Source organism: Canis lupus, chromosome 34 (assembly GCF_003254725.2).
Source record: "Canis lupus dingo isolate Sandy chromosome 34, ASM325472v2, whole genome shotgun sequence".
In the NCBI taxonomy this organism is placed as follows: Eukaryota; Metazoa; Chordata; class Mammalia; order Carnivora; family Canidae; genus Canis; species Canis lupus.
The window spans coordinates 13450004-13471995 of record NC_064276.1 but is presented as its reverse complement, the minus strand read 5'-3'; the positions used below and the strand labels follow the sequence as shown (position 1 = coordinate 13471995).

The 21992-nt window shown below is 35.0% G+C and overlaps 1 protein-coding gene and 1 pseudogene across 7 annotated transcripts in view; both read left to right on the top strand.

The window, feature by feature from the left end:
- Positions 1-21992, top strand: part of PEX5L (peroxisomal biogenesis factor 5 like) — a 320427-nt gene that overhangs the window by 28483 nt on the left and 269952 nt on the right. Inside the window, exon 2 of one of the 7 annotated variants that reach the window (XM_025451228.3) lies at positions 1324-1348. The exons of 5 other annotated variants lie outside the window; for them this stretch is intronic. The gene's annotated coding sequence lies outside the window, so the exon portion shown is untranslated. Of the gene's footprint in view, positions 1-1323; positions 1357-21992 lie in introns of all 7 variants that reach the window. One more of the 7 variants, XM_025451227.3, reaches the window with a different exon arrangement.
- On the top strand, positions 19763-19921 carry LOC112662921 (U2 spliceosomal RNA; annotated as a pseudogene).

Sequence of the window (21992 nt, the reverse complement as noted above, 5' to 3'; positions counted from 1 at the left end):
ATCAGTCCATGCCATCAAACTTCTGGGGAAAATAGGCTAAGACTAATTAGTTTCCACTGACTATTTCAACATCACAGGACACCACTGGAAGATTTATAAAATCTTAGAGGAAATAGAACAAAAGAAGTAAGAGATACAAACTCAACTCAAACTTGTCAGATAACTGGGAACTTACTGGCTCACATAATTAGAAGTCTACAACAGAGCAGAATAAGTATCAATATCTGGACTAGGTACCACTTTTCCAGTAAACCCAGCAAAAGTCTCAAGATTCACTCTATTGAACCAAGTTTATTCACATATCTATCCTTGAATCACTGGTCCCAAAGAAGGGAATATATAGTTTTGCCAGGTCTTGGAGTTGAAGTCACGTTTCCACCCTACCCCACTCCATGCCCAAAACTAAGTGAACAGAGAATAAAGAAGGGGTATTTTCTCTGGGGTAATGAAAGTGGCATTACCAGAAGAGGAAAGGGATGCCAGGCAAGCAAAAACATATGTTTACCACACATGATCAAAAATGTGATGAAGCCTATTCCATTATTTCATTCATTCATTCAAACTTTAAAAGAATAAGAAATATGAAGTCTGCCCTCAAGGAAATCATAGCCTTTTAAAATAATCCTATCAATACATTATTGTGATAGATTCCATTAAATGTACACAAAATAAGCAATAAAAATACATACTAGGTGAATCAATTATATTCACAGATGCCTTGGCTATGATTTTGTTATTAAATTTCACATTTATGTCCACCAGTAAAATGTTAGTACACATAAGTATAGAGAAAACTGAAAAAGACCTCACTCATAATTTCACTAAAGAGACTAGCCTTACGTTAAATGTGTCTAAATCTAATATGGAATTAACAGCTGAGGTAGTGTTTTTTCATGATCTGCCATTGCTTGATGCTTCTAGAAAAGAGTAAGCTGACAGCATCCACACAGAGGATTTGTTAACTTCATACACTGCAATTTACTTTTTGATGTACAATGCCACAACCACTATTAAATTTTATATTATGGCAGGTATTTATTAGATAAGGAACTGCTCTCTTTAAAAAAATGTCTTTCACTTTTCCACCACTTGGATAATGCTGCAGTTTAATTGAAAATTAGTCTAGTCAATCTGCTGTAGGCTCCTGAGAAATAATTTGTGTGAATAACTACCACCAGGAGCATCCCCAAGGAAAAGCTTTCATCAGGGCTCAGAACACTTTCTGATGATTCTAGTAATTACCTTTCTTTGAGTTACTGGCTCACCAGTATGATTGTCATAAAGTGCTTTGCTGATTTTCTTTCATGCCTCTTGCTTTTATAGATCCCACAACAGAAGGAGAAAACTGGTGAGGACGTGAGTGTTTATTAAGTACTGCTTTCCATGCAGTGTTTATTGAACTGTTTATAAAACAAACCCAAAAAATATTCTAGAATATATTCAGAGATGGTCCCAATTCATACTTCTATGTCTCCAAAGCAATTTTCTGTTTTCCTGTGATATGATTGTAACACGTAATGATTCCAGGAAATAAGGGACGTCTGGATGGCTCAGCAATTGAGATTCTGCCTTTGGCCAAGGTATGATCCCAGGGTCCTGGATGGAGTCCCACATCAGGATCCTCCCAGGGAGCCTGCTTCTCCCTCTGCCTATGACTCTGCCTCTCTCTGTGTGTCCTGAATAAATGAATGAAAGAATGAATGAATGAATAAAAATCTTTTAAAAAAAAAAAGATTCCAGGAAACGTAACTATTGCCATGTGTCCTAAACATATCTTAGTAAAACAAATGTTATTTAGTTTAATTGCCCCTGGAAACAGAGCCAGAAATAAGAACCAGAGTTCCAGTAGTTTATTTAGGATCTAATCCTAAGAATCAGGAATGAAGGAATAGTGAGAGTGAAGTAAAGAAGAGAAAAAGTCAATGTAAGTATATTCTATCACTATTGGGAGCATTAGGATCTCAATTTTACTGGGATTGTGATACATATATAAAATACTTTCCAGATTTCTCCATCCAAAGAACAGGAAGCTGGGAGACTTACCCACTAGCTTCTGTTCAATACTATACTGAATAAAAGTGGGGAGAATGGGCATCCTTGTCTTATTCCTGATCCTAGAAGGAAAACTTTCAGCCTTACATCATGGAGTATGATGTTAGCTGTGGGTTTGTCATATATAGCCTTTATTAGGTTGAGTGATATTCCCACTAAAACCACTTTTTTGAGTTTTTATCATAAACAGATGTTGAATTTTGTCAAATGCTTTTTCTGCATCTATTGAATTGATCATATGATTTTACCCTTCAATTTGTTAATATGGTATATATCACATTGATTGATTTGCATAAGTTGAACCAACCTTGCATGCTTGGAATAAATCCTACTTGATCGTTGTGTATGATCTTTTAAATTTATTATTCAATTTGGTTTGCTTTATTTTGCTGAGAAATTTTGCATCTATGCTCATCAGGGATATTGGCGTATGATTTTTTTTTCTTGTGGCATCCTTCTCTGGTATGGATGTCAGAGTAATGCTGGCTTCATAAAATGAGTTTGAAATTCAAAGTTCTCTGTTCTTCTATTTTTTCCTCTGTTTTGAGAATTATTGGTATTAATTGTTCTTTTAGTGTTTGATAGAATTCACCTGTGAAGTAATCTGGTCCTAAACTTTTGTTTGTTGAGATATTTTTGATTATTGATTCTATCTCCTTACTGTTAATCTGTTCGAATTTTCTATTTTTTCATGATTCAGTCTGGTAGGTTGTATGTTTCTAGGAATTTATCCATTTTTCTAGATTGCCCATTTTGTTGACATATAATTATTCATACTAATCTTTTATGATCCTTTGTATTTCTGTATCAGTTTTAATATCTCTTCTTTCATTTCTTATCTATTGGAGTCCTCATTTCTCTTGTGTTGTTGTTGTTTTTAATCCATTCAGCCATGCTTCCAAATTGTCATGTAATTGGGATCACAGAGATGTAATTTCTCCAGACTGACTTCTCTCATTCAGTAATAAGCAATTGAGCTCGCTCTGTGATTCTTTGTAGCTTGATAGCTCATTTATTTTTATCATTAAATAAGATTCCATTATATATATATACCACAATGTACGTTTATTCATTCACTTATTGAAGGACATCTTGGTTGTTTCTGGTTTGGGGCAATTATAAATAAAACTGCTAAAATATTTATGTACAGAGTTTTGGGTGCACATGTGTTTAACTTATTTCAGCAAATACCTACAAGTGCAATTGTTGGATCATATAGTAAACTTATGCTTTACCTTTGTATGAAACTGCCAAACTGTCTTCCTAAGTGCTATACCACTTTCCATCACCTCCAACAATGAATGAGAGCTCCTGTTGTTTCATATCCTTCCCAATATTTGGTGTTGTCATTGTTTTGGATTTGGAGGTGATATCCCGTTATTGTTTCAATTTAAAATTTACTGATCACATGTGATGTTGAGTAGCTTTTTGTATGCTTATTTATGTCTCCTCTCTTTTTTACTCTTGATTAGATTAACTGAGATTTATTATTTTGTTCATCTTTTCAAAGAAGGAACTTTTGATTTCTTTGATTTCTGGTTTTGGAATTCATTGACTTCTCACTTTTTTTCCTTATCTACTTCCTTTCACTTAAACTGCTCTAGTTTCCTTGGGTGGAAACTTATTCATTATAGACCTTTTTTTCTTTTTTAGTATAATTATTCAATGCCATAAATTTCCCCGTAAGCATTGCTTTTGCTGTATTCTACAAATTTTAATAATTAGTTTAAAATATTTTTAAGGGGATCCCTTAAAATATGAGGGTGGCTCAGTGGCTGAGCACCTGCCTTCGGCCCAGGATGTGATCCTGGAGACCAGGGATCGAGTCCAGCATCGGGCTCCCTGCATGGAGCCTGCTTCTCCCTCTGCCTGTGTCTCTGCCTCTCTCTCTCTCTCTGTCTTTCATGAATAAAAAACACAAACACAAAAACAAAAACAAAAACAAAAAACCCTTTAAAAAAATAAATGAACTGAACTGCAATAGTTCTAGGCTGATATAAACTCTTTAAAAAAAAAGAAAAATATTTTTAAAATTTCTTTTGTGACTTCTTTCATCAACTTGTTATTTAGAAATTTATTGTTTACTCTTCCACTATTATGGGATTTTTCCACTATTTTTCTGTGCACCATGCTCTGAGAGCATACTTTGACTCCTATTTTAAATACGTTAAGATGTGTTTTATCATCCAGAATGTAGTTTATCTTAGTGAATGTTTCTGTGTGAGTTTGAGAAGAATGTGTTCTGCTGATGTTGTATGAAGTCTTCTATATATGTCAATTTGATCTAATTGATTGATACTGTTTAGTTTAACTGTATTCTTACTGCTTTTCTGACTGAAAGATCTGTCAATTACTGAGAGAGAGGTGTTAAAATCTTTACAATAGTGGATTTGTCTATTTCTCTTTGCAGTTCTATTGTTTTTTGCCTCATGTATTTTGATACTGTGTTGTTTGGTGCATGCATATACATTAAAGGCTTTGATATCTTCTTATAGATTTGACCCCTTTATTCATTATGCAATTCCCCTCTTTATCTGATAATTTTTCTATTCTGAGGTCTGCTTTGTCTGAAAATAACTATTCCAGCTTTCATTTATTAGTGTTAAATGGTATATATTTCTCCATTCCTTTACTTATTAATCCATCTACATATTTATATCTACAGTGAGCTTCTTGTAGTAAACAAATGGTTGAGTATTTTTAATCTGTTTTTAACAATTTCTGTCTTTAAGTTTTTAACAATTTCTACCTTTTAATTGGTATATTCACATTTTAAGTAGTTATTGTTATAGTTGGATTAATATCTGTCATATTTGTAACTCTTTTCTATTCTTTTCACTCTTGTTTGTTTCTTGTTTTCCCCTCTTTGCCCTCTTCGCTTTTATTTGAACATTTTAATTCCATTTTCTCTCCTCTTTTTAGCATGTCAATTATATTGTATTAAAAATTTTTAGAGGTTACCCTAGAGTTTGCAATATACATTTACAGGTAACCTAATTCTATTTTCAAGTAACGCTATACTACTTCACAGATAGTGCAGGTACCTTATAATAAGGTATTTCAAACTCTTCCCTCCTATCCCTTGTAACATTACTATCATTTATTTCAACCATCTGTATGCTATAATCACCCAAAACAGTTGCTATCATTGCTTTGAATAAATAATAATCTATTAGACTAAGAATCATAAAGGTGTATGTCAATTATACAACAACAATAAAAAAGAATTAGAAAAATAAAACATTTTGCTTCACTTATTTCTTCTGATATTTTTCCTTTCTTTATGTAGTTCTGAGTTTCTGACCTATATCATTTTGTTTTTCTCTGAAGAACTCTTAATAAATCTTGTAGGATAGGAGTAATGGTGAATCTTTCAGCTTTTGTTTGTCAGAGAAAGTCTTTTATTTCTCCTTCACATTTGAATGATGATTTCACTGATACAATTTTTAAAAATTTTATATTGCTATTTTTTAAAAAAACTTTAATATATCACTTTACTCCCATTTTCTTTGCATGGTTCTTGACTAGAAGTCTGTCATTCTTATATTTGTTCCATAGGTAAAATGTTATTTTTTCCCCCCTCTGGCTTCTTTCAAGATTTTCTCTTTGCTTTTGGTTTCTGAAGTTTGAATATGATATGTATGGATGTAGTTATTTTCTGGTATTAATCTTATTTGATATTCCATGAGCTTCCTGGAATCTATGGTTTGGTATCTATCATTAATTTTTAAAAATGTATAGCCATTGTTATTTTAAACTTTTCTTCTATTCCTTTCTTTCCTCTCTTTGCCATATTCCCAGTATATCTAAATTACCCCTTTTCCAATTGTCCCATAGTTCTTGGATATTATGTTTCTTTTTTAAAAATTATTCTTTTCTCTTTGTATTTCAGTTTGGAATATTTCTACTGACATATCTTCAAGGTCACATATTCTTTCCTTGGCAGTGTCCAGTCTCTTAATGAGCCCATTAAAGGGATTTTTAAATTTTTTAATAATTTTTCTAGCATTTACTTTTGATTAATTCTAGAGTTTCCAACTCTTTGCTTACATTATTAATCTGTTCTTATATGTTACCTACTTCTTTTTTCCCTTGGAGTCTTTGTATATTAACTATAGTTATTTGAAATTCCCTACTTAATAATTTCAAAATCTGTGCCTTATCTGAGTCTGTTTCTGATGTTTGCTCTTCATTTCAGAATGTACTTTTCCTCATTTTTTAACACACCTGATAAATTTTTGGCAGAAGCTAGACATGCTATATTGGGTTATGGGTGCAAATAATTTGGCTTTTGGTGAGATTTTATGATAATCTGCCTCCTAGGAGATAGGCTGTATTTATTTGATGTTTGCTATAACTGTAGCTGCCATAGGCTTCAGTTTCCTCTAGTTATCATATGTTTGTTTTGTTTTTATTCTCCCTTGCCTTTACGTTTAAGTAAGGTCTTCTTAAATTGAGTCTATGTCTTCTGGTTCTCTTAGTTATAATCTACTGATATAATACTGGAGTCCTGTTGATGTGATAGTAAGGTTTTATGTAGGAAACATTTTCTATAATCTTATGATGAAATCTCATTTTTCTAGTAGGCCTAAGTCCCTAGGCTTTGGTCATGCTTCTTTTTTTTTTTTTTTTTTCTCTCCTTTCTCCTTTACCAGTAATAGGAAGGCTAGAGGGAGCTGGATGTGGCCAAGTACCCCATCTTTAGGTCAGATAAGACTCTGGTAATATAGTTTCCCTTAAAGGGTAGGCTTTTGTTATAGAGAAGCTCTGGGAATATTTCAACATGGTTACTTTTTCTCTCCCCCTCCTCTAAACACAGAAGGGATTTTTTCTCTCCTCTTCAAGGCAAGAATCTGGTGAGATTGCTGGAGGTAAAACCGATGAACATGTGGCGGGTGGGGGGGGGTCTCTCTAATACTAGGCCCCTAGGAGTTGTTAACTTTCAAGCTAATCCATACCCAGTCTCCAGAAATTTATCAAAATTATCATGTGAGTGTTCCTACCCATCTGCCTCAGATAAACTGATTTCAGCTGTGATTCTCTGTATTCATCAGCCTTTTTCAGATTTGAGTGTGGCAATTTACTCTGTAACTTCAGTTCTTTGATGGATCTAAGAAAAGTGATTGCTTTTCAGCTTCTTCAGTGTTTTTCTTGTTGTGAGCATGGGAGTGACAACTTCCAAGCTCTTTACATGTCAGAGCTCAAAAAACATACTTTAACACCTTTATTGAATTATATTTCATATATTATAAAATTCACCTATTTCAACTGTACATGGTTTTTAGCAATTTGACTGAGTGGTGCAACCATCACTGTAAGTCAGTTTTAAAGTATATTCATTTCCCAAGTTGGGGAATATACTCTTGATAACTCTAACCCCCTCATAGAAATCTTCCCACATGTCCAGACCTTTGCTGATATTCTCCAAAGTTTTATTCTATCTGATAAAATACTATCTGCTGGAACTCTCCTTTCTCTCAGTTTTGTTTACTCTGATATTAAATTTGGAGTTAGACGATTCTCTGTTACCACTTACTATCTTTATCATCTTGGCAATTTACTTAAACTTTGGAGAATTTCCTGAGGAAAGACAGCAGATATTATTTATCCTGGTATTTGCTGCAACTAGCAAAATAGTGGGCACATAGGTGATGATCAATAAATATTTGTGAAGGTTTGAATCTGGAATTGTTTTGTTCATGAAATAGTGAAATTGGACAAGATTAGGAGGTGTGTTCATGGATCCATGTATACAGTTTTTAAGGATATAGGAATGTCCTGATACTGTATAAAAAATTGGGGGGAATAGCCTTCATGAGATTTTCAAAGGATTTAAGGCCCAAAGGAGTGAAGAGCAATGGATTACATAATATTCAGCTGAAACATTCTGTTGGTCAATATATACTGTATTTTTTGTTCCTGAGGATTTTTGTAACCCAGATATTATATAACTGAGAGCCTTTTGGCATTAGGCTCTAGTTATTAATAAGATTTCCTATAATACCACACACCTGAATTTGTACAAGCACTGGTAAAAGGTAGATTCTACATTCTAAGATGATAACACTAGTTTGCTTGAATCTAAAACTTGGTATCCCACTGCCTCTAGCACACCATAAATAGTGAAGTTGAAGGACTTAAGGGAAAATAAATGACAAGTTCTGCAAATCAGACTCTGGTTTAACTTATCCAAATAGCTGCATGTATGGAAGAGGTAAAAATGAGAGTTTCAGTTTGCCTAGTCAGACCCAAGAGCCAGGCTCCAGTTAGACCTGTTTATCAGTTCAAAGCAGGAAACAGAAAATAGAACAAAGGTTCATCTCTTAAAACACCACCATGAGTTAGGTGACAACTTTTCATTTCTTACAAGGCAAGCAGGTAATTTAGCAAAGAAGAGGGTGGACAGAAGAGGCAGGTCTGCTGTGGAGAGAAGCTGCTGAAAATTTCCCTCCTTCCTATCCTGGACATTGGAACTTACTTTGATTGATAGACTGTCGTTCATCACTCAAGCATGATTTTGCCTTGAACATAACTTGAATTTGATGAATGCTTTGTTGTTCCAATAAATGCTTTATCGTTCTTGCCGTACATAACCTTTCCTCAGGCCAACTTCTGTAGCATTTCCACATCTCCTCACTCAGCCATGAAGTCATTGCTAACAGACTCTTGACAGATTGGATTTATGCTTAATCAAAAACTTTTACTCACTCATGCCAAATACATACACACACATATGTATGTATACATATATACAAAATTATATGCATATACACACACACACACATATATATATTACTATTGGGTAGTCAATAAATATTTATCAAATTAATGAACAAATGAATAAATAAATCATTGCTGGCTTAAAGCATTTAGCTTAATGGAGTGACTAACACTTCATCGTGCATTATATCTATTTACATCATTTTTCCTCCTTGCCCCAAACCACACATAGTAAGATACAGAGCAGTAGGAGCATAGGATAGGGACAGATATTTAGGGTTATAAGACATCAAGATCATAAGAAGAAATTTTCATTGCCTGAACCCTGAGATACCAGGAACCATAATGAAGTATTATCTCCTAGCTTGTGATGATAGTCTGGTAAAACAGATAGAGCATGATTATATTTTTTTTCAGAGAAGTTAAAATCAAATGAAAGTAACAAACTTGTCCAAAGTCATAAAGCCAGTAAGTGATAAAGCCAAGACATGAATCCAGTGCAAATTCCAGTTTGGCACACAGCTAGCCTTCATTTTATGCAGGGCCTATTCAGACTGAATCTAGGGCTTCATCCACAGAATTGTCCAAGTTGGTCCACAGAAATAAAGCAAAGGAGAGATGTTTTCTAGTTTCTGGCTGCATTGGAGGCTACCTCTGAGGACTGAGCTGAGATACGGTAGATACCAAAGACTTCTGACTCATGAATTTTATGCTAAAGAGTCTTGCAAATCACCTGGGAGTTTAGTCACACTAAGAAAACCACTTGGCTGCTGAACCCACAACTGCTCCTCATTTTCATTTGACATTCTTAATTAAGACTGATTTGCTAGTAGTTTGTAGGGGGTACGTTCTGAAATGAACTTAATCATAAATGGATAAGTCATTAGTACTCTAGGAGAGCTTTCTACCAATCTGTATGGCTGGTAGAAGGACCAGGATACAGAACAGAGTTGGTGGGAACTTCATCCCCAGAAAAATGTTATTTTCCTTGATAAATCAGGATCAAAAGCCTTAGCCAATATTTACCAAACCACAAAGTCACTCGTGACATGTGTTTAAGATGTAAATCCCAGATAGCCCTCCCTAAAGATTCTAACTGCATAATTCTTTGATGTAGATCAGAGAAAATCTGTTTTTAAAAAGCACTGCAGTTGATACTGATGTAGGTACTTGAGCTTCACTTGACAATAACAGGCCAAATCTATAAGAAGAGAAGTCAGTGTTCATCTAAATAACAGAAATTTGTAAATAATATAGAATTACATTCAACAGAGATCATATAGATATAATCATATTAATATTTGTAAACCTCTAAGGTTTCATGGGCCCACAAGTCATGAAACATGAAACAAAAGCAGTCAACTTTTTGCCTGGAAAACTGGGGGAAGAAACTAAGCTTTCCCTTTTGACAATAGTTCTACAACTTGACTTCCACAGTTCTTTACAATTCAATTAATAAAATACTTTTTTTTAAAGGCCATGACCACAATTTTGTTTTATTCCAATGGATAACCAAACTTGTTCACCAAGTTCACTAAAAGCATACATACTATTCTTTCAGTGGCAGCTAAAGAAATCAATACAAGATGTGTATGTAGTCAGGACTCCTCCTTCCCGGATACCAGCAGAGGTTACTTTTAAAGCCAGGTCTTCCCAGAGTTGGGTAAGCAACGAACAGGCTTTTTCCATGCCGCCAGCACACTGCGACATGAAGGAGAGCTGCATGTTTTAAGTCAGAGATGGACAAACTCTTTCTGTAAAGGGACAAACAGTCCGTGTTGCAAGGATTCAAGTCCGCTATTGGAGAACAAAAGCAGCCACAGAAACGACATGAACGAATGCACATGTCTGGGTTCTAATAAAACTTACTGGACACTGACATGTGAACTTCATGAAACTTTCACATGTCACAAATATTTTTCTTTTGACTTTATTAAAAAAACATAAACACCATTCTTTGCTTGCGCACTGTACAAAAAGTGGGTTTTTCTGGCCTATGGTCCATAGTTTGTCAACTCCATGTTGTAAAGCTCCTTTGAAGTTTCTCTTGCAAGCTCTGGGCAAGTGAGGTCTACAAATCTTGTTGAACTTTATGAACCTGTTAAGTCAGCTTCAGGTTTAATATGCCCATCAGTTTTGAAGAATCCCATGTTTAAATGTGTATGTTCCTGGTGACAAATCCTGGGTTAAGTCCCAGGTGTCAAGAATCTGAGAAGACTGGTTCTAGGATCTACTTAGGGTTTTAAGATCGTTTGAAACAAGATCAGCTTCCAACAAACCAGCTTCCCTGGGCAAAGGCTTCAGGTGTTCTTCTGTGACGCTAGAATCAAAACTCTCATGGTCCTAAAATCCTTCAGGAAGATTCTGAAAGCATAGATTGAAACTGGACAAGGTAAAGGTTGTGGCTGGTTCTGTTCTTTGGTGCTTTTTTCTGCACATGACCTGAAATGCCAACAGACTTGAGACATCTTTGTTTTCATATTGCAACTGCTCTCTCCATCCCAGAACACTTCTCCACAGCATTCTTTCAAGTCTTCAGGACTGGAAAGGCTGGGGGTGGAGTGGGGGAAGGACTAGTAATTCCGTAAGAGTAAGGTACAAAGGATCTGGAGTGTTTTCGTCCTTTCTTTTCAGCTTGGAATCCTTAAAAAGGGCTATGTTTTCTATGGTTGGGTCGTAGGAGTCAACAAATTGGCCTTCAACAACCTGAATCGTCAATGAGCATTTCCCCACAGACCGGTAGCCCAGGATCGCGATCTTCCAGGACTTGAACTGCGGCATCTTGGTGGCCTCCTCAGCCCCGGGCCAACCACATCAACCACGGCAGCGGCCGCGCCATGGCATAAAGTACTTTTTTAGCATCTACTACATGCTGGTACCCAGATCTCTGCAGGAGAGAGAGAGAGAGAGAGAGAGAGAGAGAGAGAACTGGCTAATTAACTAGATAATTCATCACAAATTACTTTTGTGATAATTGTGGCAATTGTTTTTCAATTTTTTATTTGCAATGTACTCTTTTTATAAACCATATATATTATGGGGCCACCTACCTACAGGTATTCATAAACCCTATACCACTGCCAGAAGTGGTCTCTGAGGACTTCTTATAGGGCTTTAGATAGTATGAAACATACTATCAAGAAGGGAGAGAACAGGAAAACAACAAAGAGAAGTAATGAAAGTACACAATAAGTCAATAGAAATAAATCCAAATATATTAATGACATTAAATATAAGTAGACTAGTTTCTGCTTCTATCCAAGATGAAGTAAGAGAAGGAAAAGGTTTACTTTATTCACTTTAAACACTAGAAAATCAGAAAAAATACATGAAACTGTGGTTTTCAGGCATTGGACACAAGACTATGATCCCAAGAAGAGGAAAACATTCACTATTGCACCAGATTACTGTCTAGAGACAATTTTCATGCTGCATGTTTCACAAAGAAAGGGAAACCCAAACAGAGCCCTTTGGTCCTGCTGAGCTGGGGAGGCAGACATTGAAGTTTGGAGAGGCCAGAGTGGCTAAAATTTGTAGTAAAGAGAATTATAAATAAGAGAGCTAGAGAGAAGAGAGAGAGAGAGAGAGCTCCAGAGATCTGCTGAGTCTTTGGTTGAGTCTTGAAATGCATATATGTGAGAGGGAAAGAGAGTGTTTTAAGAGGATCCCTAAGATGCAGAAATTTGGCAGGATGTTAGAAAGAGTTGCAAAATTGTCATGGAATCCTACTTCTGAAAGATGCTATATACATCCACATGTCCACAGCTACACTTTTTATAGTGGAAAAACACTGAAAAATATGTCTAGATATTAGGTAATAGTTGTATAAGCTGTGTTGTATAAAATAGATGACAATCTGGGGTCTTTGAACCCAAAGAATCCATGAACTCTGTTGCTGTAAATTTTGAGGACAAATGTATTTTGGGGATATTCAGTGGTTCTCAATCCTATACATATTAGAATCATCTGGGGGGATTATTTTTTTTTAGTACCGATGATATGGCCCCACTCCTGATTAAGCAAATCTGAATTTCTGAGGATGTGATCATCTTTCTCAAGCCCCTGTGTTACTCTGGAGCACACTGAGGGATGAGACTCACCAGAACAGAAGCACCATCACTTAAATCAAACTCTCAAGGGTTTTTCATTTAAAATAAAATAATTACTTTTATAGATAAAAATAGTATGAAATCATTTAAAAAGGCTTATTACAAAGATTATAACAACATGGTCAAATACTTATAATGTTGAAAAAAGTGCAATGCTAAATTGTATGTATACTGTGATTATTATAACTACCTGAAGCACACATATAAAAGTAGAAGTACTGAAAGAGGGCACCTGGGTGGTCCAGTTGGTTAAGTATGTGCCTTCGGCTCAGTCATGATCCCAGGGTCCTGGAACCGAGTCCCACATCAGGTTCCTTGCTCAGCAGGGAGTCTGCTTCTTCCTCTGGCTATGCCCCTCCCCCTGCTTTTGCTCTTTTTCTGTCAAATAAATAAATAAAATCTTTTTTAAGAAAGTATGACAAAAGATTGCCAAGTGTAGTTTTAGTAACTCACGAATATTTTCTTTCTTTATTTTCCAAATTTTTGGGTTAATATTAAGGGGGGGTGTCTTTGAAGGACACCCAGCAAATGGTGAGTAAGGAGACCCTAATGGATTGCCCTCTTGTGGAGCCCTACAGTATCCTTAACTTCCTGACATTCCCTTTCAGACTCAATATGCCACTGAGTCATTGAATGGTGCTGTCTTGTTAATAAAACTAAAAATGAGATGGCCTAACTTAAGGGTTTCCCTATAGGATGTCTACTTCTAACCTCTGCTCTTTGCCATGACTTTTAGTCTTTCAGATTTTCCAAGTCAGAAGTTCCAGATTCAACATTTTTTTGGAATCACTATTATAGAATAGCTATTTTTCTTCCCTGAAGAGACCTAAATTAAAAGATGAACATTTGGGATCCTAAACTCTTTTCCCACAGAATGTGGAAAATCTCCTTGCGTGGAAGCTAGAAAATAGCTGATGCTAACCATAGAAAGGCACAAAGCATGCAACTTTTAACTACTGCAAGACTAATAGACTGATTATAACCTCTTTCCTGCTGGGCCCTAAGAACCTGCAGGCATTCTTTTTCAGAAGTTAGATAATAGCCCCTGTTGTTCCTTCTTTTAATTTCATAAAATAGCAAATCCCTATAGTCCCTAGTGATTTAGCCAAGAAAGCAATTATAGGAGATTGCTGGATCCAACTGCTTTTCCCCAATAGATTTGAAGATGAGAATGTGTATGTTCATTATTTCATTCTTCCAAAAAGTCAATCAAACTGCTTTGTAAGTCATTGCATACTTCCTGCAGGCTCCTTCCAGAATTCTGGTTGGGAAGCTTCTTAAAACAGCTAGTCCTATTATATTAGGTCTCCTTTGGTTGCAAATGGCAGAAACCCCTCCAACTACCTTATGGATAAACAAAAAAATGATGGTAGGCACTACTTAATAGCTTACATAACAAAAAAGTCTAGAAGCAAGTTAGATGCAAGATGTCATGAAACATCTCTTTCATTATCTCAGCTATACTTTCCTCTATGTTAACTTTATTCACCACAGGCTCCCTCTAAGTGAAGGCAGAGATGGCTGTTCCTACCTAACTCCAGGCTCATGTTGTGCTTGCATGTGAACAAAAGGAAAGAGGTCCTCTCTCTCCCAGCATCTGCATGGGGACTCTGTAAAAAGTCTGGCCCTACTTAGAGCACACACAGTCTGTATGTAGGGCAACTTCAACAGATACCCCAATAATTGGCCAACCTAGATTAGATGCCTATTAATACAAATCAAGGATGTGTAGTTGATGGTCTCACCAGTGGAGGGAACACTTTATCTCCACCATAATGTATATCTAAAACAAGACTTATACGTTTAAAATTATCAAGAGCAAAGGAGAAAGAGAATTTTGGTTGAAAAAAATAATTTTAATAACTTGTCACTAACTGATAGAGATAATACAATCAAGAAAAAGACTTAGAAAAATATAAAGGGCATTAAAAACTGAGACTAAATAATCACATTATTGGCTTTCAATTCTCTTTATACTTTACATTCCTCTTTGAGTACCTATTTTATGATGGTTTGCAAAATCACCATGCCTTTAGAATTTTTTGTTTCTTCTCAAAGCATATATATTTATGATATACATATATTTATTAAACCAGCAACACAAACATAACACTAAATAAAAATAAAGAAAATATCTGTCCATAATCTTAACCTCACAAGGAAAACCCTTAATTCAAACGGAAACTTGTGCTTTATTCTTATTTCTCTTCAGTCTTTGTCAAGGCATATTATTATAGTCTAATAAAAATTTACATAAAATTTCACATTCCTGTTTTAAACGCAATGTATCACAAAGATTTCCATGTTGCTACATAACCTTTATAATCATAATTATAATGCCTGCATAATATTTATTGATTAAATATTCACTACTTCACTTAACCAGTTACTAATGCTAAATATGAAGTTATTTTTCATTTTTAAGATAAGTACATTGCAATACACATATTTCATTCATGAAGCTTTGTATTCTTTTTAAACTTTTTCCTTAAATTCCAAGAAATTGAATTGTTGCGTTAAAGTATGAACAAATTTGATGATGTGATTCTTGCTCCATATTGCTGTGCTGATTTTCAAAATGATTCTGATTTACTTGAAATATAGATATACCATTTTATGATAACTACACCAACATTGGATATTATAAAACTTTACCATAATCCCTGGCTCCCTAAACCAAAGTAATACTTCCTGATCCCCTTTGTCACTTTCTATCCCCATATTCTGCTTGACTTGATTTTATCCACTACCCTTTTCACTAGCATAGACGATATTTGCACTTTGATTTTAGCTCTCCTGTCATGCTGTCAATATAAACATATGCTTGATTAAGTCAGAATTTTACCTGTTTCGTTCATGCTGTATCACTATTATCTACAAGAGTCCATGGAACATAGTAGTATATCAATAATGTTTTCCCTGAACTTGTTTTTTCTTTATAGAGGTATAATATACCCAAGTAGAATGTGCAGATCATAAACGTACAGTTCAATGAGTTTTGATAAATGTAATCACCATGTAACCAATAGCCTACTAAGATCTAGAATATTTCCATTACCTTAGTTCTTAGTGCTTACTTCCGGTCATTACCCATTCCACATTGAAAACCACTGTTTTTATTTCTATCCCCATAGATCAGTTTTAACTCTCTTAAACTTTATATAATTGGAATTACACTGTATGCACTTCTCTACATTCACTCAATATGTTTTTGAAATGTATCCATATTTTTGTGTGCATCAGAAGTCCATTCTTTATTTGTTAAAGAGTTTTATTCTCTTGTACGAATAATTACAAATTTCTTTTGATGGACATTTTGGTGATCTTCAGTTTTTTGCACTAATGAATAAAGCTATAAACATTCTTGTACATATCTTTTGGTGTTAGGTAAAAAACATGTGAATGAAGTTATTAGGTAGATGTTTATTAAAAAGAACTACCAATCATCTTCCAAAGTGATTGTGCCATTTTATACTTCTACCAGTAATGTCAAGTGTTCTATTTGTCATAGAATATGACAAGTTTGCAATGATGCTACTAAGCATTTTAATTTTAGTTATTTTGGTGGTTATGTAGTGGTATCTCATTGTGGTCTTAATTTGCATTTCACCAATGACAGTTACATTTACATTCTTATTGTCCATTCAATATGTTCTTTTGTGAAGTGTCTTTTACATAGTTGTCCATTATTTTTAAAGGGTTGCCATCTTTATTGATTTTTTTAATATTATGGAGATTTGTTCTTTGTTGTACACATGTATTGCAAATATTTTCTTGCAACCTGTGCCTTACTTCATCTTCTTACTAATATCTCTTAATGAACAGAACTTTTAAATTTTGATGAAGACTAATTGATCAATTTTCTTTTGCCCTGCCTAAGAAATCTGCCTGTTGTTTTTGCTTTTTTTTTTTTTTTTTTAAGATTTTACTCATTTATTCATGAGAGACACAGAGAGAGAGAGTGAGGCAGAGACACAGGCAAAGGGAGAAGCAGGCTCCACACAGGAAGCCTGATGTGGGACACAATCTGGGACTCCAGGATCACGCCCTGGGCCAAAGGCAGGCGCTAAACTGCTGAGCCACCCAGGCGTCCCAAAAATCTGTCTGTTGTAATACGGAAATATTCTTTCATGTTTTATTCCATAAGCTTTATACTTTAGCTGTCACAGATCTATGAGTCATCTCAGATTATTTTTATACATAGTTTGAGATAAGAATGGAGGCTTATTTTTCTTTCCATACTTTATTCCAGGATGTCTTACATTTTGGATCAGAAAATACCTTTTTGGGGGAAGCTGTTCTATTCATTGTATGATATCTAGCAGCATTCCTGGCCTCTACCAATTAAATACCAGTAGTGCCCCTACTCAATTGTGGCAATCAAAAATGTTTCCAGATATTACCAAATGTCTCCTACCCCCCTCCATCCACCAGGAGTTGGTGGGGCATGGCCTCAGGTTGAGAACCACTGATTAATATAATTATTCCTGGCACCTTTTTCAAAATTCAATTATTGTATACACGTGTTTTTTCTTCCTGGACTATTTGCTATTCATATGACCTACTAATTATCCTTTTTGGGGGAAGCTGTTCTATTCATTGTATGATATCTAGCAGCATTCCTGGCCTCTACCAATTAAATACCAGTAGTGCCCCTACTCAATTGTGGCAATCAAAAATGTTTCCAGATATTACCAAATGTCTCCTACCCCCCTCCATCCACCAGGAGTTGGTGGGGCATGGCCTCAGGTTGAGAACCACTGATTAATATAATTATTCCTGGCACCTTTTTCAAAATTCAATTATTGTATACACGTGTTTTTTTTTCCTGGACTATTTGCTATTCATATGACCTACTAATTATCCTAGTACTGCAGTTTTTATTATTTTAAAATCAGGTAGCGTAAAGTGCTTCAACTCAATTCTTCCTTTTCAAGATTTTTTTTACATTTAACAAGATTGAATTCTGAAATCTTCCCCAAAAGTATTGTTCTAGTAGTTGTTTTATAGATTTCTTAGGATTTCCTACAAATGCAGTGATGTCATTGGCAACTAAAGATACATTTACTTCTTCCTTTCCGATCTCCATGACATTTACTTTTTTAAAATTTTTATTTAAATTCCAGTTAGTTAACATACAGTGTAATATTAGTTTCTGGTGTACAGTTTAATGATTCAACACTTCCACACAACACCTGGTGTTCATCCAACAAGTGCCCTCCTTAATCCTCACCACCTATTTAACCCATGCCCCTACTTACTTCTCTTCTGGTAACCATCAGTTTGTCCTCTATAATTAAAACTCAGTTTCTTGGTTTGCCTCTCTGTCTCTTTTTTTTCTCTATTTTCATTTGTTTTGTTTCTCAAATTCCACATGCAAGTGAATACAATATTCATCTTTCTCTGACTGACCTATTTACTTAGTCTAATACTCTCTAGCTCCATCCATGTCAGTGTAAATGGCAAAATTTCATCCTTTTTTATGGCTAAGTAATATTCTATTGTACATATACCATATTCAATGGCAAAACGACAGTCTCTTCAACAAATGGGGTTGGGAAACTTGGATAGCTACATGCAAAAGAATGAAACTGGACCACTCTTTTACACCATACACAAAAATAAATTCAAAACAGATCAAAGACTTAAATGTGAGACATGGGCACCAGTGTATTTCATTCTTTTCTGTAAATTCCAGTTCCAATATTATGTTATTTTTTTCAATCTGAAAAAAAAAAACTGTTAACATTTTTTTGTAGCACAAAACTTCTAGCCAAATATTCTTTCACTTTTTATGGTAGATAGTTTTCTGGTTAGCATTCTGTTGTAGTTGTTTAGTTACTTTGAAGATATCATGCTCTTGTTTTTGGCCTCCATTGTTTCTGGTAAGAAACGAGTCACCATTCTCATCATTGTTCCCATACATGCTTGTGTTCTTTTACTTTTAGCTGCAGAATTTTTTATCTTTGATTTACAGCAGTTTGACAATTATTACCTAGTATGGCTTTCTTTGTATTTATCTTACTTAGATTCACTGAACTTCCTGGATCCATAGGTTGAATTTTTTGACAAATTTAGGAAATTAGGGGCCATTATTTCTTAAAATATATTTTGCTCATTCTCCATCTCTTCTCCCATTGAGTCTCCTATAACAATATGTTAGATCACTTGATATTGTCCCGTGAGTTACTGGGTCTCTGTACATTTTTTACAATCTTTTTATTTTTTAATCTGCTTTGGTTTTGATAATTTCTATTGATTTATGCTTTGTTAGGATGAGTCTATTTGGGTTTTATTTCCAATCCAAGTGCATGGCACTTACTTACTCCAAAGTGTGTTTTTCTCCTAAAGTGTGCTCTAATGGATTTCCACTATATTTTTTAGGTAGGCAGTAATTTCTCTCCAATTTGGATGGTTTGACCTCCATCTTCCAGCACTCTGTGGCCTCTCTTACATCAGTTTGCATCTCAACCCTTTGCACAAATTGTAGTGTACTGCTCCCTTGAGTTTTACCTTGAGGAGTCAAGAGCAGCCCTAATTCAAACACATGAGCAAAACCCACATATACACCCTAAACCCACCTCTCTGCCACACAACTTCCAGCTATTTATGCAGCCCTAATCTATGATCACTGTCTCATAAGAGGAAGACCTCTAGTTTCTATTTGGGTTCATTCATAAAAATGCCTTAGGGCAAAAAGTTGGAATTAACATAGAGCTCATCACATGTGTTTCTCTTCTCTCAAGAATCACTGTTCTGTATTGCTTGTTTATCTGTTCCTGAAAACAGTTACCTCATTAATTTTGCCCAGTTTATAGTTGTTTATGTCAAGAGGGTAAGTCCAAAATGAATTATCTTAGTCATGGCTGATATGAAAGTCTATTGCATCTTAGCCTTTTGGCTGAGACTAAGTGTGGTATCTGTTCTTATCAGTGCAGTGAAGTTTGAAAAAATAAATGAATGAATGAATCTTGGCAGAAACAGGAACTTTTCAAAAAAAAAGTATTCTTTACATATCTTTATCCTCCTGGCAACCTCTTACACAAATTCTCTACCTATCATGTGTCCCTTTTACTAGAAAAAATGTGTTAGATTCAAATCCCCATTAACATATTGGGATATTTGCATTTTCAAAACTTATCCTTTTTTTTTTTTTTTTGAAAGAGAGAGCTAGAGCACACACATGGTGGGGAGGGGCAGAGGGCGAGGGGTAGAGAGAATTTTAGGTAGGCTTCATGTCCCAGTGTGGAGCCTGGCACAGGGCTCCATCTCATGACCCTGAGATCATGACCTGAGCCAAAATCAAGAGTTCGATGCTTAACTGACTGAGCCACCCAGGTGCCCCCCAAAACTTATCCTTTAAAGTAAAGCCTGAATAGAAAAACAATGAAGTCAGTGGAGCCAAGGAGGTTCTTTGTTTTTCTTTTCAGAGTAGGTTCTTTGAAATGATAATTTAAAAAATTGCTACACTATAGCTACATTGACTAAGATAAAAAAAATCTATGTGGCCTAGCCTAATAATGAACTATTCCATTAGTAATTAATGATCTTTGCTTTATTCATGTCATCTGCATTACAACCTGAATTCCTTCAAAGGAATACTACTCCTGTTTCTATAAAAAACGTGCTGCTAAAATATATTACATATCACTAATACCTGGAAGTCTCTTCATGGTTAACAATGTGAAATATCATTCTTGATGTTCACAAAAAGTAGAAAAGCCTTAGAAAAATTTAAAAACCCAAATATTTGAACTTTCATGCAATTCCATTAGCTGATAAAAAAAATTAATGGACAAAGAACATTTCTTTTGATCCTTAAAATTGCCCCCTTTCAATTTTGCCATATACTTTGCCTACAGTAAATTCATTCCTGCTCAAATAAATACATACCACCTTGGCACTGCACTTAGTCAAATACATACTTACTGCCTTGATACTACACTTATAGCACAAAATAACAAGTCTATGCAGCTAACAATCTTTCTAATCTCATCACTTTTTTCTTCAGATCATGGAATTTTCATTTTGTACATAATTGTCCATGTTCCTTTCTCCTTATTCTTGCTCATAACTAATGGAGAGGATGGGAAGAGTGGCTAGAAATTAAACAATGCTTATGTTTCATGAGAACCTTGTCACCATGGATACCATGTGTTATGATGCCTCCTCAGTTTGCATCCACATACTGTATTCAAACAATCAGGAGAGAGAATGAGGAATTTGAAAGATTTTCCTTCTAGTTCTCTACATTTTACTAACTAGCTATGAGACCATAGGTAGTTTCATTTAATATCTTTGATGCCTTAGTATCATCATCTGGAAATTGATGAGGTTAGACTAAAGGATTTTAGTATCTAATATTTACTGAGCATTTTCTATGTCCTGGTTATTATGCCAGGAATTTTATATGTTTTATGTTATTTAATCTTTACTATAATAACTCTATGAGACTATTTTTCAAGGTTTTCCAAAGAAAAACAACCAATAGAATATATATAGATATCACAAGGGGAGATTTAGTATGAGAATTTGTTCTTGTGATTATGGAGGCCAAGAAGTCCCATAATATACCATCTACAAGCTAGAAAAACAGGAAAGCTGGTGGCATAATTCAGTATGAGGCAAAAGGCCTGGGAACTGGGGAGGGAGAGTGGCTGCTAGTGTAAGTCCCAGAATTCACAGGCCCAAGAACCAGGAGTTCCAATGTCTAAGGGCAGGAGAATATGGATATCCCAAATCAATAATAGAATGAATTAGGCTTTTCTCCCCCTTTTTGTTCTATTCAGGCCTTCAGTGGATTGGATGATGCCCACTTGTATCAGAGAGGATAATCTGCTTTACTCATTCAATTGTTAATCTTATCCAGAAATACTTTCACAGGTATACTCAGAAATAATGAACAGTTATCTGGACATTCCTTAGTCTAGTCAAGTGACATATAAAGTTAACCATCACTGAGGAAGATATTATTATTATCATCTCATGACATCCTTGATTATTAAGTTTCAGCATCATTAAAGTTCTCTTCTCACTGGTAAAGAGTCAATATTAGACTTAAATCTATCTGACTCTTGGGCTCAGGCTAGTGACCACCATAATCTCAAGCAA